Source organism: Grammomys surdaster, unplaced genomic scaffold, assembly GCF_004785775.1.
Source record: "Grammomys surdaster isolate TR1022 unplaced genomic scaffold, NIH_TR_1.0 67, whole genome shotgun sequence".
NCBI classification, from domain to species: domain Eukaryota; kingdom Metazoa; phylum Chordata; class Mammalia; order Rodentia; family Muridae; genus Grammomys; species Grammomys surdaster.
The window spans coordinates 18,963,327-18,979,746 of NW_021604569.1; the positions used below are offsets into that span (position 1 = coordinate 18,963,327).

At 39.2% G+C, this 16,420-nt stretch overlaps 1 protein-coding gene across 1 annotated transcript in view; it reads right to left on the minus strand.

Moving 5' to 3' along the window:
• Abca13 (ATP binding cassette subfamily A member 13) overlaps positions 1-16,420 on the minus strand; it is a 438,342-nt gene that overhangs the window by 268,816 nt on the left and 153,106 nt on the right. The gene's annotated exons all lie outside the window — the stretch shown is intronic.

The following is a 16,420-nucleotide window of genomic DNA, read 5'->3' on the forward strand; positions in this document are numbered from 1 at the left end:
CCTGTTTCATGATCTTCTTGGTGAAGGTAGTAGTTATTATCTTTGAAGCATTTGGAACAGGTAAAGAGACATTTGCCATTTACCTATGCATACCTATGTATACCTATGTATACCTATGTATACCTATGTATATCTATGTATATCTATGTATATCTATGTATACCTATGTAGTCAACAACTATTATCTGTTCTCCAGGAATAACACAATCTTGCACAAAGAAGTTGCTTTCAAAACTAGAAGTAACCAACTCTGAATCTATTTGATGGGGAAGGGGTTGAAAATGGTTCCTTGCTCATAAACCTCATGTTTGCCTGAGGCACTGAAGGTGATGTCATCTGAACTCTGCCCTCATGAGAACTGAGGCCAAGTATTAACCAAGTATACTCAGCTAACCCCATAAAGTCATATGGGTCAGGATTCCACGTTCTGCATCATATGAAACATTTTTGTTACAAAGAATCCAAGAAAGACTCAGTATCACAGCAGCCTAAGCTCTTAGAGTAACTCTCTTTGCATCTACAATATATGAAATACCAATTCCAGGGGCTGACCAAAGCTATTTAAGAGAGAAGGATAGGATTTTTAAAGTGGAGATTGTAAGACATTTTATCCATTCCTGGGAATTAATCCAAAAACTGACAAGAGGGGGAGAAAAATGTACATTTGAATTTTGTTAATGGCTTGAAAGGAACATTCCAGTATTATGCTAAACACAGTGGCATTCACATACAACTCAGCCATACTAAGTAGATAAGAGAGATTTCAATAGCAAAGCCTGTCTTTTGAAGATTGTATGTACATCTTCAAGAATATACTCTCAAGGGAAAATAAGTACACCACTACATGGTAAGTGGGTATCAAGCTGAACATTAAGTGGATAGCATTAGCCAAGGAACATCTAGGACCTACTTCAAGGAAACAGACTAGAAAGAGCTGGGTTAGGGGTCTACAAAACTTCAAACTAAAAGGAAGTGTTTCAGTCATGTGACAGCTAATGTCATCTGTTCCTCATAGCAACAGGAAGAATGTCCTTCAGATGTCCACTCAGGAATTCCCAAGTTTATTTTCTAGTTAAGTACCAATCAAGGCAACAGAAATAGAACACAACATCCACCCAAGAATCAAAGAGACATTGGGAACAACAAAGAATGCATTTAAAAAATATATATATATCACTGTGGAACAGGTCAAAATGGCAGGCAGATTCATTTATTTTTAAATATTTAGTAAGGTAACCACTGGACAGAGAGTTATTAAAACTCTCTGTGATATGGCAACAAGATCACAGAAGGAAAAAAATGTGAGCTGCAAGAACTTGGAAAGAAAGAGCAAAAATATAACTTTTATGATGGTAAAATTGAAAAAAAACATACAAAGAGCTTAGTTCTGCATGGAACACATGTAAGGCAATGGCAGATAGCTAAAAAAATACATCTAAAGAAACAGCAATGAGGAGCTTTGGATAATGAGTAAAATTCCATGATTGAGGACATGGCAAGAAGAAATCCATGATAGCAGTCCCCAAAGAAGAAGAAACAGTGACAGAAAGTAGTGAATTCATAAAGCCAAGGAATTCAAAATGAGCACTGAAATCTGCACATTTAAAGGTCTCATATGCTTTGTGAAACATTCAACTAGAGTGCTCAGTGGTCAGATGTACTCTAGAGACCATGCAAGGAGATAGGAACCAGAGGATACAGGAGCAACAGCTGCTTGATCTAGGGAAATAGACCTGGAGAATTGGACAGAGGTACTATGGCCCAGTAGCCAGGAAAGAAAACAAATACTAGAAAGCAGAACAGAATGAGTCTGCTCCAGAGGGCTCAGTTCATGAAATAAGCACCACACTTCTAGTAGCAGAGAATTTGGAGAGCAGAACTCAGATGGAGAGAGGCCCCACAAGAAATAAACAAACAAAACATGCATATATCAGTGTCTGGAGACCAAAGACAAAAGACTCAGAAAAAAACACAATTAACAGTGGACTCATCACTGAACAGACTGAAGCAGACAGGAGTCCTGCTTTCTGAATAACATGTAAGTGCTGGGAAACCACTCCCATGCTTGAAGTATTTGACCAAGGCATAGCAAGAACCCTTTTACAATGATTCCTGCTGAGTCAGCAGTCAGGGTATTCTAGTGACAAAGATCCTACCTAGTGACAATGGCCCATACTGGAAGTCCAGGGCAAGTGTCAAAGGATTATCGGATGATAGTTGGTTTCCAGTAATTTCCCTCTAATTAGAAAGGACAAACTGAGTCAGAGCTCCACAGTCTGATGCCATCTGGTCTGAGCCATAGTCTGATACGGAATTATCTTCCCTACTCTAAGGTTAAACAAGAAAGCTAATTACCAAAGATGCATGAGAGGAGAAATGAACAGTGATAAGTGCTTAAATGTGACAAGATCTAAGGCACACTAGTGTCATGTTTGTCAATAACCTGTTGTAACTGATTGGGAAGCATTCCCCCAGTTGGCTCTCCTATATAATACATGAATATGCTGTGTAAGCTACTATTACAGAACACTCAACAATCCTCTTCCAACAGTGGACTTTCCATGCTACAAGACCAAGGACATGCCAGGCAAAATATATCTACTGGTACAGTAGTGGCATGCTGTTTTAAGGGTAACAACTACTTTCTGTTTGGATTTAATGTTTGCTCAATAGAAATACAAGTGTAATAATGTAATTTAAGACAAAACCCTACTGATGGAGAGTCTACAGGCCTTAAGGGGGAACTACTACTGCTGTTTTACTAAGTGAGCATGTTGTCAAGTTGCCTTCTAAAGATGTTTATTTATACCCACAGATTAGCACTCATCTTATTCTTTAGTGGAGATGCTCCTGGAGTGGATTGAGAATGAGTTATATTGTGTACTCAGCCAGAAACAGACACCTATGCCATGCCCTCCAAGAGAATGGTATAAAATAAATAAAATAAGTGATATTTTATCACTATAAAATAAGCAATGTTGGACAGATATTTAACATTTAGGTACTGAATTTGGACTTAAACTGTGAGATTAGGGGGTTGCTTGGATCTGATTATGTTTCTCAGTTTCTCTGTTTGGAATAATAAAGTTTTGTTCTAACTACAGGAGCCCACAATTAAGAGACCTTGGACTTTTAAAAGTTGAACTGTGTTTTGTATTATGATATTAACATGAAGTATTGGGGATAAGAATAAAAGGTTATGTTTTAAAGGTGCTGTGCTTGTATGTCACAATAACAAGGAGCACAGTGTACTAGTTGACACTTTAACACATATGAGACAACTGAGTCACCTGAGAATCTCAAAAATAAAATACTAATAAATGAAAGGTAAGATGGAACAGAAAATTAGATATTGAATTCCAGGGAATTGGGGGCTAATGTGACAGAGAAATGGAAGGATAAGATAAAATGAGAAAGGGTAAAAATAAGTAATTTGTTGTGTGGTACTTTAGAAGGCACACATTTCTCATGCTCACAGATAGCACTAAGGAAACCAGGAACAATGTTAAACTTGCAGGCTTTACTCTTCTATGGAAGAGATCTATACTGGGATCAGATGTAACTAATAACCAGGGGACGTTTTGCTATCTGTAGGTCCAAACCTCACCGAATCCTGCAGACTATTATGTTTATTCCAAATTCCTGAGCACTGTTTCTCAGCCAATAGATCCCATACTCATGAGAGAGGTCCCATTAAGTAGACAAAAGTCTCCTCTTGTGTTTACTTCCTCACTATGCCAAGTGCATTGTTTCTCAGTCCATAGAGCTCATTCTTATGGAATAGGTTATAGGTACTTTGCAAAAGACATACATTTTGTAAAGGACTTTCAACCTAGTCATACCTCAAGCTTTGTTGTGATAATTGTCACGTTTTCTCCAAAGTTGTACTGTGCTTAAATATATTAAAAATAAACTCTTCTAAGTCAGACTCTAGAAGTTTGAACCAACACTGGCCAACCAAGTCGTGCTGAACAGATTTTCTTCTCTCCTCACATAGACCATTTCTCTGCCAGCTGTAGCTTTTGCAGCCTCCCCACTTTGCCACAATCTAAGTCTGTTTTTTATATTTAAAGTCATGGCAATCTGTGTCTTTAACTGTAGAAAAGTCCCACCAACCCTCTCATCCCTCTCTTCTAGCCCATCTCTGTGTGCCTGTGTTGGCTACAAATCCTACTTTCTACCAGGGACCACCAATGTCCACACTGGGATGAGACTCCTATAGGCGATTTTCACTATCCTTCCTCCACTGTGATGTCTCCAAATTTATTCTTACTCCTGTAGTAGGGTTTGCAGGATCCCCTCCTCCCAACCCAGGATCTCCTCCTCCCAACCCACCTCCTGTTCCAAGAGGACTCTGGTTCTTGGTGCAGTCCCAGCAAGTCTCTTTGCTTTGGACTTTCCCTTTCATCTAGCCCATTTACATTTCTTTGTGTCAGTTGCCACTCAATACTTTCTATTCAGGGATTCCTATTGAGCTGAGTCTCAGATAGGTGACTTTTTTATTATCCTTTCTATGCTCCATTATGGTCTTTCCAGATTTGCCCTTGGTCCTGTAGCAGCCTGGTTGCAGGAGCCTCTCCTCCTACCCAACCTCTATTCCCTGGGGAGATTACCACTTGGTGCAGCCCTTGTCCCTTGAGAAAATCTCCACAGCCCCTTTAAACCTTTCCTCTTAGCCCATCTACATTCCCTTCTGATACCCAGACCCAAAGAAGCCCTCTCTATCAGAGACCCTCACAGCCACCGTACTTGCCTAAGGTCTAGAAGCAACAATATATCCATCCAACAAAGACAAAACAGGTATCAATAGGAAATACCTAATTATAGTTCCAAATGCCTAAATCCCAGCACAAAAATACAGACATGAATGCTACACTTCCACCAGAAGCTAGTAACTCTATTGTACTAGACCCCCCAAAAAAAATGCAATATAGCTGAAGAACAAGACAAGAACATCAAAACATCAATTATGAATATATTCAAGGACCTCAAAGAGGACATGAATAACTCCCTTAATGAAGTCTGTGAAAACACAAAGAGTTGAAAGAAATAATAAAAACAATTCAAGACATAAAAGCAGAATTTAAAAAAGAAAAACACTAAAGAAAACCCAAACAACTGGAAATGAAAACTTTAGGAAGTCAAACAACAAAAACTCTCAGAAGTAAGCCTCACAAACAGATGATAAGACATGGAAGATATAATCTCATGTATTGAAGCTAAGGTAAAAGAAATAGACAGTCAAAGAAAATGTTAAACTTAAAACAACTCAGGCACAATACATCTAGGAAATCTGGGCCACTATGAAAAAGACCAAGTCTATAAATAATAGGGATAGAGGGAGGAAAGGAAACCAGGGTCAATGTCACAGAGAATGTTTTTAACCAAATTAAAGAAAAAAGTTTCCCAATCTAAAGAGAGGTAAGTGCCTGACAAGGTACAAGAAAGTATACAGAACACTAACTAGAAAGGACAAGAAAAGAAATTCTCTATGACACATAATAATCAAACCACTAAATGTATAGAACAATGAACAGAATTTTTAATTAATTTTATTTATAATTTAATTAAAATTGAAATTTTAAAAACTACAATAAAAATAAAACCAAGTAATCTATAAAGGCAGGCCCATTAGAATAACATTTAACTTCCCAAGAGAGATTCTGAAAGTCAGCGGGGCTTGGAAATATGGACTACAATCTCTGAGAGACCATAGACACCACCTCAGACTACAATACCAGGCAAAATTACTAATCCAATCAACAGAGAAATAAAAATGTTCTACAATTAAACCACATTAAAGCTGTTTCTATCTACCAGTCCAGCTCTACAGATGGCACCAGAAGGAAAAACTTGAGCTGAAAAGGTAGCCGCATCCAAGAAGACACAAGAATAAATAATCCCAGAACAGAAAATCAAAAGCATGTGGAGGAACCCAGACCATAACAATAAAATTACAGTAATCAATAATTACTGCTCAGTGATATCTCCCAATATTAGTGGTCTCAATTCTTCCCCCAAAATTACATAGACTAACATATTGGATCAGAAAACAGGATCTATCTTTCTACTGCATGCAAAAAAGCATATCTCACCAATAAGGATCGACATCATGTAAGGATAAAAGAATAGAAAATGGTATTCCAAGTAAATGGACCCAAGAAGCAAGCGTGTGTGTGTGTGTGTGTGTGTGTGTGTGTGTGTGTGTGTGTGTATGCGCACGCGTGTGTTTCAAACCAAAGCCTAATCAGAAAAGATAAGAAAGGACACTACATTCTAATGATAGGGAAAAATATCCACCAAGAGGATATTGTAATTCTAACCATTTGTGCACCAACCAAGAAGGTACCCATAAAGGACAAGCTACTACAGCTAAAATCACACGTTGACCTCAACATAGAACTAATCAGAAAGTTCTCAAAAGATAAAACACAGTCAAGAAACACTTAAAGATATATTCAACATCTTTAGCTATCAAAGAAATGTAAATTAAAACTACTTTGAGGTTTGATTTTACCCCAATCAGAATGGTCAAGATCAATGAAACTAATTATAGTTCATGCTAGTGAGAATGCGGGGAAAGGGGAACACTTACTGATTGCTAGTGGGAGCTCAGACTTGTACAGCTGCTATGGAAATCTGCAAGGTGGTTCCTTAGGAAATTTAAAAAACTGGATCAAGATCCAGCTATACCATGCTTGGACATAAATTCAAAGGTCTCTACATCCTACAAGAGAGAAAGACTTGCTCATTTGTGTTCATTGTTACTACAATCAAAATAGCCAATAATTGCAAACAGCCCAGATGTCCATCAGCTGATGGATGGAGAAGATATGGTGTACACACAACAGAATATTATTCAGTTGTTAGGAACAATGAAAATGTGAAATCAATAGGTAAATGGACGAAGTTAGAACAAAAAACATCCTGAATGAGGTAAGCCAGACTCCAAAAGACAAATACTGTATATTTTCTCTTGTATGTGGCTGTTAGATTTTAAGCCCTCAATATGTGTGCTACAATCTGAATAATCACAGAGGTTAGATATCTAGTAAGGGACTGGAGGAGATGAGAGTGTCAATTAGGATATATTGTTATGAAAAGACAAGGAGAAACCCATAACATGAGAATTAAATAGGGAAGGGGATGGGAGAGAAAGGTAAAGGAGGGACTTCAGGGAGGAAAACTGACACTGAAAAAACCACTTGAAAGCCTATATGGAAGCCTACTCCTGTAGAAGCTCCCTACATATATACATAGATGAAAGGAATCTAAATGGATCAGCAAATAATAAAGGAGACAATTCCCTGACAAGGCATCTATGACAGCCTGCAGTTCCAAGAATGGGTTATATGTTGAATCATTTACCAAAGGGACACCCTGGAAAAACTCAAACATCATAGGCTGTTGTCAGGCTATTTTGTCTTTGTCTTCACAACCTGATGGTAAGGGCCATATCTCATCAAATATGGAGAAGTTGAACTTGTATCTAACTATAAGATTCACCCTACTGACTAACATTTATATTACTGAAATGTGCTCTGCATGTTACCAGGGCAACAGGGCATACCATCTGTATTTTCCAGCTACAACCACCTAGAGAAACAGAAGCCTAACTGGCTTTATCATGATGTGGCCTTTGTGTCCTGGGAGTTGAGTAGGCCCAAGCCTGATTTGGGTATGGAGTAGCCCCATTCTTGCCTTGCTATCTGAGAGTTCTCTGGGGTATGGGCTCTACCATCCCTCATCTGGCTTGGAAACCCACAAGTGATAAAAATGACTCCTAATAATCTATAAACATAGATTATTGCCTCATCACACATCAAAGAAAATTCTTATAGAAAACTTGAATTAACACAGAGACCCACAAATGGTCAGTGTGCAGAAAATGGGAAATTTTGAAGAACTCAGTCCTAACTGAAGTATCTTCAAGGCCCTCCTATCAAGGCTCTAGGATCTATGGAGAAGAGGAAACAGAAAGATTGTTAAAAGCCAGAGGTGATGCATGGCTCCAAAGAAGCAGTGTCTTCCATACACAACAGGTATGATGCACATACAAGCTCACACAGAGACAACGCCAGTACATGCAAGGCCTACACAAGTCAAGTCAGACTGGGTCTCAGCACTGAGATGGGCTAGCAGACACAGGCTTCAGAGAATAAAGAAGCTATCTGCAGTTCATACCCACTGGCAAAGGAAAAATCTGATATCTCCAGTGGAGTCTCACTGGGCACATTAACTATACTTCAGGGCAGGCTGCATGCCCAGGAACACTTGGCCAAGACAAAAAGAACTAAATGGTGTTTTTGTAGGCTTTCTGCCTCGTTTTGCTTTGTTAACACTCTTTTGTTTTTAGCTTGTTTTGTTTTGTTTTGGCTTGACTTGGCTTGGCTTGGTATAGCGTGGCATAGAGTGCCATGGTCTGATTTGATTTGGTTTGGTTTGATTTTCCTTTGTGATATTGGCTTTTGCTTCCCATTTTCATACTTTTGTAGGAAGTTTGTTTGTTTGTGTGTGTTGTTTTTATTATTGTCTTTGCTAGTTCTAAAGAAAAATAGATTATGAACTTGGGTAGGTAGGAAGTTAGGGAACATCTGGGAGAAATTAGGGAAAGGAAAACATGATCAAGTTATATTACATAATTTTTTTCAATAATTAAAAAAAATAGTAGAAAAGATTAGATTTATGATAAAGGAAAACACAGTCAGTTGTTAGGAACAGATCCCAGTAGAGCTAGGCTTGGGTAGGTGAAGAGAGATCTGTGTAGTTTGAAACACGACCTGCTATGTCCATGGAGCACATTTTACAACAAAGGCTACTGGACAAGTTCTGATGTCTGTCATGTACTCCATCTCCAGTTAGATAGCACATGTGTTGAATCTGTGTTTTGATTTGGCTCTCAGTTGTTCCATGATGGTTATTTGCTTCATGTAAGAAACCAGAAGAATCCTTTAGCCACATCTCCTATTTTGTTTTTGATTCTGTTATCATTTTCTGGGAATATAGTGAGGTTAAGTTATTTTTGTTAATGTCATTTCTTTCTAAAGAGAAATGTGTTCTTTGTTTATTTGTTTGTTCGTTGGTGGAGAAAGAATAAGCTAAAGATTTAAGAAGAAGAAAAATGTGGCATATATATCCACAATGTTGTCTTTGGATTTTGCTTTCCAAGAAGAGTTGAACTAATTTTTAAAAAATGAGGAAAGGGAAAATCTTGAAAGAAAAGAAAACGCTAATGTAATAATAACAACCAAAAGTATATAATGAAGAAAAGAACATATATAATAAACAGGAAAAACATTTAAGTAGCCACCAAGGCAAAGCAAGTTATAAAATCAAGGAAGTTTTCAAAGGGAAAATAAAAGCTGAGGAAGTAGAATATGAAACAAAGAAACAATGTCATTATTTCAGATCTTTCTCTCTCTTGACTCTTAATAAAGGGAAGGAATTCATACTTGAAATTCAAACATTACATGCTTCTATCTTGGGGGCCACTGATAGAGGCATAGAAACTCGAACTTTAAGTCTTCAAAACTCTGAGGCAGATAAACTCCCTTTTTTATTTATTATTCAGCTTCAAGTATTTCTACAGCAGCAAAGAATAGACTAACATAATGTGAAGTATTTTCCCCTATTTTATCTGCTGTTGATAATCATTTATTGGCAAAACTAACAATAAAAAAGAATATAATAAAATCTGAATGACTAAGTCACCTCAGAAAGAGGTATGGTCTATTATCAGAAGAACATGAATCAAACTAATATGTTGCAGCATCTTTTGTGTATTTATCCCTCCTCTGGAGCCCACAGAAAAGCACTATAAATAGACTTCACGATTTAAAGTTAAACTCTCTTATGCATTTACGTCTATTTTAAAAGATACTCTGATCTTCACAAGCATCAAATTGTCACCATTTCTTTTCTGCAAGTGGCATCTCATTGATTTACTTTTTAATAACTCTTCTTAATGGCATTGTGTGTGCTGCTTGCCTGTATTAGCACTGTGCAGAGTTCAAAGAGGAGAACATGATGTGGTGAGCATATTGAGTGAATTCCCACTATTGAGAAGGAGCTGCACAGAGAAACCTGCTGCTCTCTTGTCACTCAGGATACAGGAGTTTGATTCAAATGTGGGTTGGTGGCCTCATTTCCCACACCACTCTGGATTTTTCCTGGTTCTCTCCATCCTGCTACTATGGCCCATTCCACCAGCTTTAATACTTAAGGCCAGCCATCACCAAGCCTAGAACACAATGGGTAATAATCACCAAGACAAAGGCTGTAGTGTCTTTGCCTCTTACTCTCTTACCCTCTTCCTTTCTTCTTCCCATTCCCTTCTAAAGTCACAGTGATCAAACTTATATTCAAGTATTTGTAAGCTCACTATATCCCATGACTCTCCTCTATATGATCTGCTTGAGTGGTCTATAGTTTGTGGCCTTGATAAAGGAGAGGATAAGAAGAGGATATGGCAGTCCCATGGCTCATGTGGGGGCTATTGCACTGGCAAACTGTGCCAGCCATAAGCAAAGACATTTATTGACATTCTTACTTTGTCTTTCCTTTCAGACTTTCCATAGCTCAACTTTTCATAGCTCACAGGGTAAATTCTGGGAGAAAGGTAGATACTGCCTATATCTACTGCTCTTTGAATCTAATACCATGTAAAAAAAAACAGACCCACCCTGAATTTCCGCATCAGTAAGTACAATAACCTTCCTACAATTCGAGCAGTCCCCTGACAGTAAGCTGCCACACAGAGTATCTGCTCTGCTCAGCATCCTGTGTCTTCATGGGCCTGGGCTTTCCTCAAGCATGATGATCTACTCTGCACAAACTAATGAGGTCGACAGAACAGCAATTAGCATGCACTTCAAGGGGAGGAGATGATATTCAAAATTCAAATCACTGGCCTAACTCTTAAGGCCCTGGGATTAGCAAGTGGCAAAGCCAGGTCATAAAAGTGGTTTGTTAGCCCAATTATTTCATAATTCCAGTATGGGAATCTCAGTGGATCTCAGGATCTTAAAAGTAATCACGAAAACCAAGACTAGCCCCCAGGTTGCTGTATCTGTGATGAGATGGGTTTTGAGATGCACCTAGGACATAACAGTTCCCCTTATGCTACCGTGTTCCTGGAATTTACCAGTGTGAAATAACCATTTTTCCTTGCTATTCCCAGAATGCCTGTACCTTTCCTCTTCTAATGATTTATGAATGTATGTTAACCTGGTATACAATCAGAAAGCAAAACCCACATCCTATTCAGAGTTATATCCCTCCTAAAGTCAAAAACTGTGTCATATAGTAGGCTCAAGAAAAAATCTTATTTTTTAATAACAAAGGAATGGAAGAATATGTATACTAGTGAATGAGATGTTCGGAGACACAGCATATGTGTCTTCTATGTGAACTTATTTGGAAGTTCGGCCAGGACTATTCTTCATTAAACATAACTAAGCCATTTATTTCAAGACAACATCTCTGGGCTTTGAGGCACTACAACATGATCACTGACTGCATCACACTACACATATCTGAACACCACGCCCCCTATATATCATGTTATAAAGTGTCAGAAATCACAATCCACAGGAGAAAAGAGCATCCCGATGACTTATACCCACACATTGAAAGCCTAATGAAGAAGCAGCTAACAGTCCTCTGAACAGCATAAAAATGCCCATGAGTCTTTTGAGAAGGAGAGCTAAGTAAGTGCCAGTGTCACCAGCTCCATCTATTCAGTTCTTAGAAAATAAATAGCATGCCATAAAGGGAAATACCAATTTTAGGGAAGAATTACTATGGTTGCTTTTGAGGGGAACAATATAGAGAAACTGAAGATTCCTAGGAGTTCAACAAAACACATGCATCCTATTCATTCTTCTCCAAGATGTTTGGGGCATGAGCATGTGACAGTTACAGAGCAGAAAGTTTATTTCTTATACTTCTATGACAGCTATTACCATCAACCTGTATTCAGAGCCTTGCAGTGGGACAGGACAGGACCAGAGCAGGGAAGGGTTCTTCCACCATCTCTGACTTCTCCATGTCAGGAATGTAGATTCTTGTTGAGAACAAGGTAAGCAGAAAGCAGAGCAGAGCAGTGTCTGTGGAAATGACTTGCAGCAAACACAAGAAAAACCATGGAAGCAGACCAAGTGAAAGGCCTGCTTGGGGTCTGTGTGGACCAATGAGGTAGAATCCTAAGATATTTTAAACTCATCTGTATTGCCTCTCCACTCTTCCCAAGACATCTGAAAGAGCACATGCATCAACACCTAGTAGCCACAGCCCAGCCAGACCTGAAAAGGGCAAACTCTCACAGTCACCTTGTATTGGGCCCCACCCGAGGACACTATGCATTGAAGGAATCAATTAACAAGAAAGGACTGAATTAACAAATATTCTCTCTATATAAAGAAATTCTGTAGCATTTTCTGCAAATAGGCACAATGTCTTACTCTTCAAAGCCAGACATCAATACTTGAAATCCTGTCATTTGTTTGTTTTTTATAAGACACACTATAGTTTCAATTATGAAACAGCCCTTAACAAGTATTTTATGTCCAGTTTTAAACTATCCTTGTGCTAAGGGCATATGTCTCACTTTCATACAACCCCACCCATGTTTTCCATCTCTGCAGTTTCAAATCACACTTCCTAGCCTATCTCCTCTCAAAAATATGGACTCCATGGACTGATGGCCGAAATGACATGAAGAGAGGAACAGGGACAGACAGAGGAGGTGTTCAATGAAGACTGGAGATTCTCAGCTGAGGAAGGTCAAATGGGCTGTCTGGTCAGGGACAGACTGCCTCCTTTCTGCCTGTACCTGAGTCCTCCAATTCTTGAAATCTCTTCTCCCTCAGTTATTCAGACACAATAACCAACCTTCCTTGTAGTACATTACCAATGCTCCCTCTTATCAGATTGTTTTTATTGCCATATGGCTTTTAAAAGAAAAACAAAGCAAAATAAAATGGATCATCTTCTGCCTTAATTCCTCTGAATCTATTGATCACTCTCTCTTCCTATTTATAACAACTCTCCTGAGGGCTAGGAACCAAGGTTCTAATTCTTTTACAGGCACTTAGAAACAATTTGTCAAAAAAAAAAAAAAGAAAAAAAAAAACCACTGAACTGATTCCTAATGTTCCCCCTCAGGTGAGTTGGAGCATCTCTCCCTTCAGTTTACATCTGTCTCAGTAACTCTGTGGTCAGACACCTGCTTAACTCTTCATGTAGGAAGATTTAGCACTCTGAATATTTGTCTAAGAACTGATAATATGCAATCTCTCTTATCCAGTTTCAGGGCTGAAAGCACAAAAACAAGAGTAACCAGAGCATCTTACAAGTACTTTTTATTACACCCCATTCCAGACCCCTAAAAGCACCCTGGAGTCTCCAGTGTCTGTCCTAAAGCAGCAATCTATCTAAAATTCAAGAGCAGCAAAGGTCCACAGACAGCAAGCAAAACTTTGTTGATGCTGGGTGAGATCACCACCCAGCAAGGACACTCATCTCACAGGAATTGGTTTGTTCCCTTAGCAATAAGGGCTTCATTGGAGCAGCTTGCTCAACTAGAACTTAAATAACGATCAGCCAGATCAAACTTTAGCCAACAATGCCTAATCATGTGTATCTCTTAATAGCTGCCCCAGTTCTTCTTCTACTTCATCCTGAAACTCATGTCAGTACCTCAAAGATGTAAATGTAATAAAATGTTAATAGTCCATTTTCACTGAATACCCGTTTTGACTAAATCCTTCCCGGACTTTCGTACCTGGACTGAACTCAGGAACCCCTGGGTGAGGACTCTGGTTATAATTCTATTCTTCTAGTTGTCAGGTAACAACATCAACTGCTCAATCTGGTCTACAGTTCCGTTCCACCTATATCATCTGCAGCTATACAGCCTGTGCTAAGCTCTGTGATCTCCCCTCCTCCCATTATGCCTTAGTGCACTCTTCTTTTCTGACTCTATACATACCAGGCCATGCTCATCAAATGGCTTTTCTTCTAGTTGGGCCTCTGGCCAGGAATATACTTTCTATCACATTTCTGCTCCCTTCCAAGTTTATGCTAACATTATCTTCCTAGCATGATCCACCCCCCACCACACTGGCTAACTCAGCTTATACTTCTGACCTCCCACCTCACTTCTACTGAACACCACAGCAGTGATTGCTATTAAAATTCAGTTCACAGTCCCCTCTTATTGCGTTTCACACTTCCCTGAACTGTTGGTGCCCCAGAGCAGGGATTTTTTTCACCTGTTCATTCCACTGATTCACCCCAAACTTAGAGACTGACAAATAGCACATAAATGTCACTGAATACATTAATAAATCCATGAATATGTAACTTGTTCAGTGAGCAGCAGGGAACTCCTAAAACTTATCGAACAAGTGTGCTTTAGGAGTTTTACTTGGGTGGCTGACTTCTTGAAAGATCTCAGACACACCTCAGTCACTGCAGGCACACTGAGCCTCCTCTGGTCAAGGAGGACCTTGTCACCCTGTGGCTCATCCTGTGAACTAGACTGGAGGGAATATGTGTCTTCCCACCCACATGCACACTGCCTCCAATTATATATATACATGGTGTTCATAACATATTCTGGAAACTGAAGGAGACTGTTATATTGGCTTTTTAAAATTCACCTTATTTCTTACATTTTTAGCATTTGAATTTAAAGGGAGCCTTGGTACATGACACAGAGCCAATGAAAATAGTAGTCTTGATTTCAGCTCTTATTTCCAACACAAAATACTTTAGAATCATCTTGAAACATTGAAATGTTCAAAGTAAAAACTAGCATTACTTTAAAAAGATAGATAAGTGTTCATTTTACACACACACACACACACACACACACACACACACACACACACACGGGAATTTACCTGTCTTATTTTCTAGTACAATTCCTGGGTAGAAATCGGGCTCCGCCCCCCTCTCTCCCTTTTCCTCCCTCAACCCCCGTGTGTGTGTGTGTGTGTGTGTGTGTGTCCCTTCCCTTTGATCTTTCCATCACACTAAGATGCCCTAAGACAGGCTTAATCAAGCTGCCTTCTGGCCCCATCCAGCCTTCATCCTATCACTATATCACACGCATCTCATAATACCACTCACTGCCAACAGTTGATGAGGTGTACTGATGAGGTGTAATGGATGAGCCATGTCGCTACGCAGAAAGGAGGTGACCAAAAAAAAATCAACTGTTTTGTTCTCACAGAGGGGCTACCAATCAGCTGGAGACAAAGCTTGACTTCAGAGGTCAGAGGCACAGCACCCATCATCATGTGCAGCATCATTGAAAGACAAGTATCTGATCTGTTCTCAGAACTAGCCTCACTGCAATTATCCTTTAATAATCCTTTGCTCATCCACTCATTCCTTCTTTGTTTTCAAGGGAGCCAGTAGTAATCCCATCAGAGGCAGTGTGCAGGGAAAGCAAAGGACCCACACCTTTTGTTACCCACATCAGATACAGGAGCAGGTGCTTATGAGAACGGCACCCATCATGAGAAAGGCAGGGCGCAAGGCTGTTGCTGAAGTCTATGGTAGGGTCATTCAACCTCTTTGGCATACTTTGTGGTCTGACTACACTCAGGTGTGCTTGATAACACTTGACTTCACTGAGTCTCAGCACACCAGAGCCTTTGCTCTGTCTACTAAGCACTCCCTACCTGGCTTAGCTCATAAGCTGATTCGGCCTTAATAAGACAGCACTTCCTGATATATCCAGCTTATTTGCCAAATTACACATAACTACATAAACTCCAAGATTCCTAGCTTATACCCAAGACAGAGGGCCTCTTGCAACTCCTAGCTACCCTAAATAGTACAAAGCACCCAACCTATTTTTAAAGGATTTAGACCAAAGAAAGAGTCAGATTTCTTTGCTTCCTCAGGAATAAAAAGGAGCTGGGAGCCAGACTTGCACAGTTCTCCTGACTAGTGTTCATCAAGTTTATTCTGACTTTGCTGAAAACTACAGATGTCTGACAGTTGGGTTTAAAACTACACTTAATTGAATTAAGTGGCCTCTGAATTTCTACAGGACATTATTTCTGGGGATCATCTCCAGATATACCAAAATCAATATATAAAAAAGGATACACACACACACGTGCACACACACACACACACACTATTTGCTTAAGATCTTATATATTTTAATCCATCCCTACACTACTTGGGTACTTAACACAATACCTACATATCCCTTCAATCACATGGATACAGTACAGTGTAGGGCACAAAGTAAACTCGTGCTTTGCTTTGGGAAATTTCTGTTCAAAGATTTTCATTCTGAGAGTAGATAGAATCAGTTGAAACAGGAGAGACTTAGCTCAATCATTGCATTCTGCCAAAACAATTTACGGGGGGGGGCAAGCAAGCAAAAAATATGCAT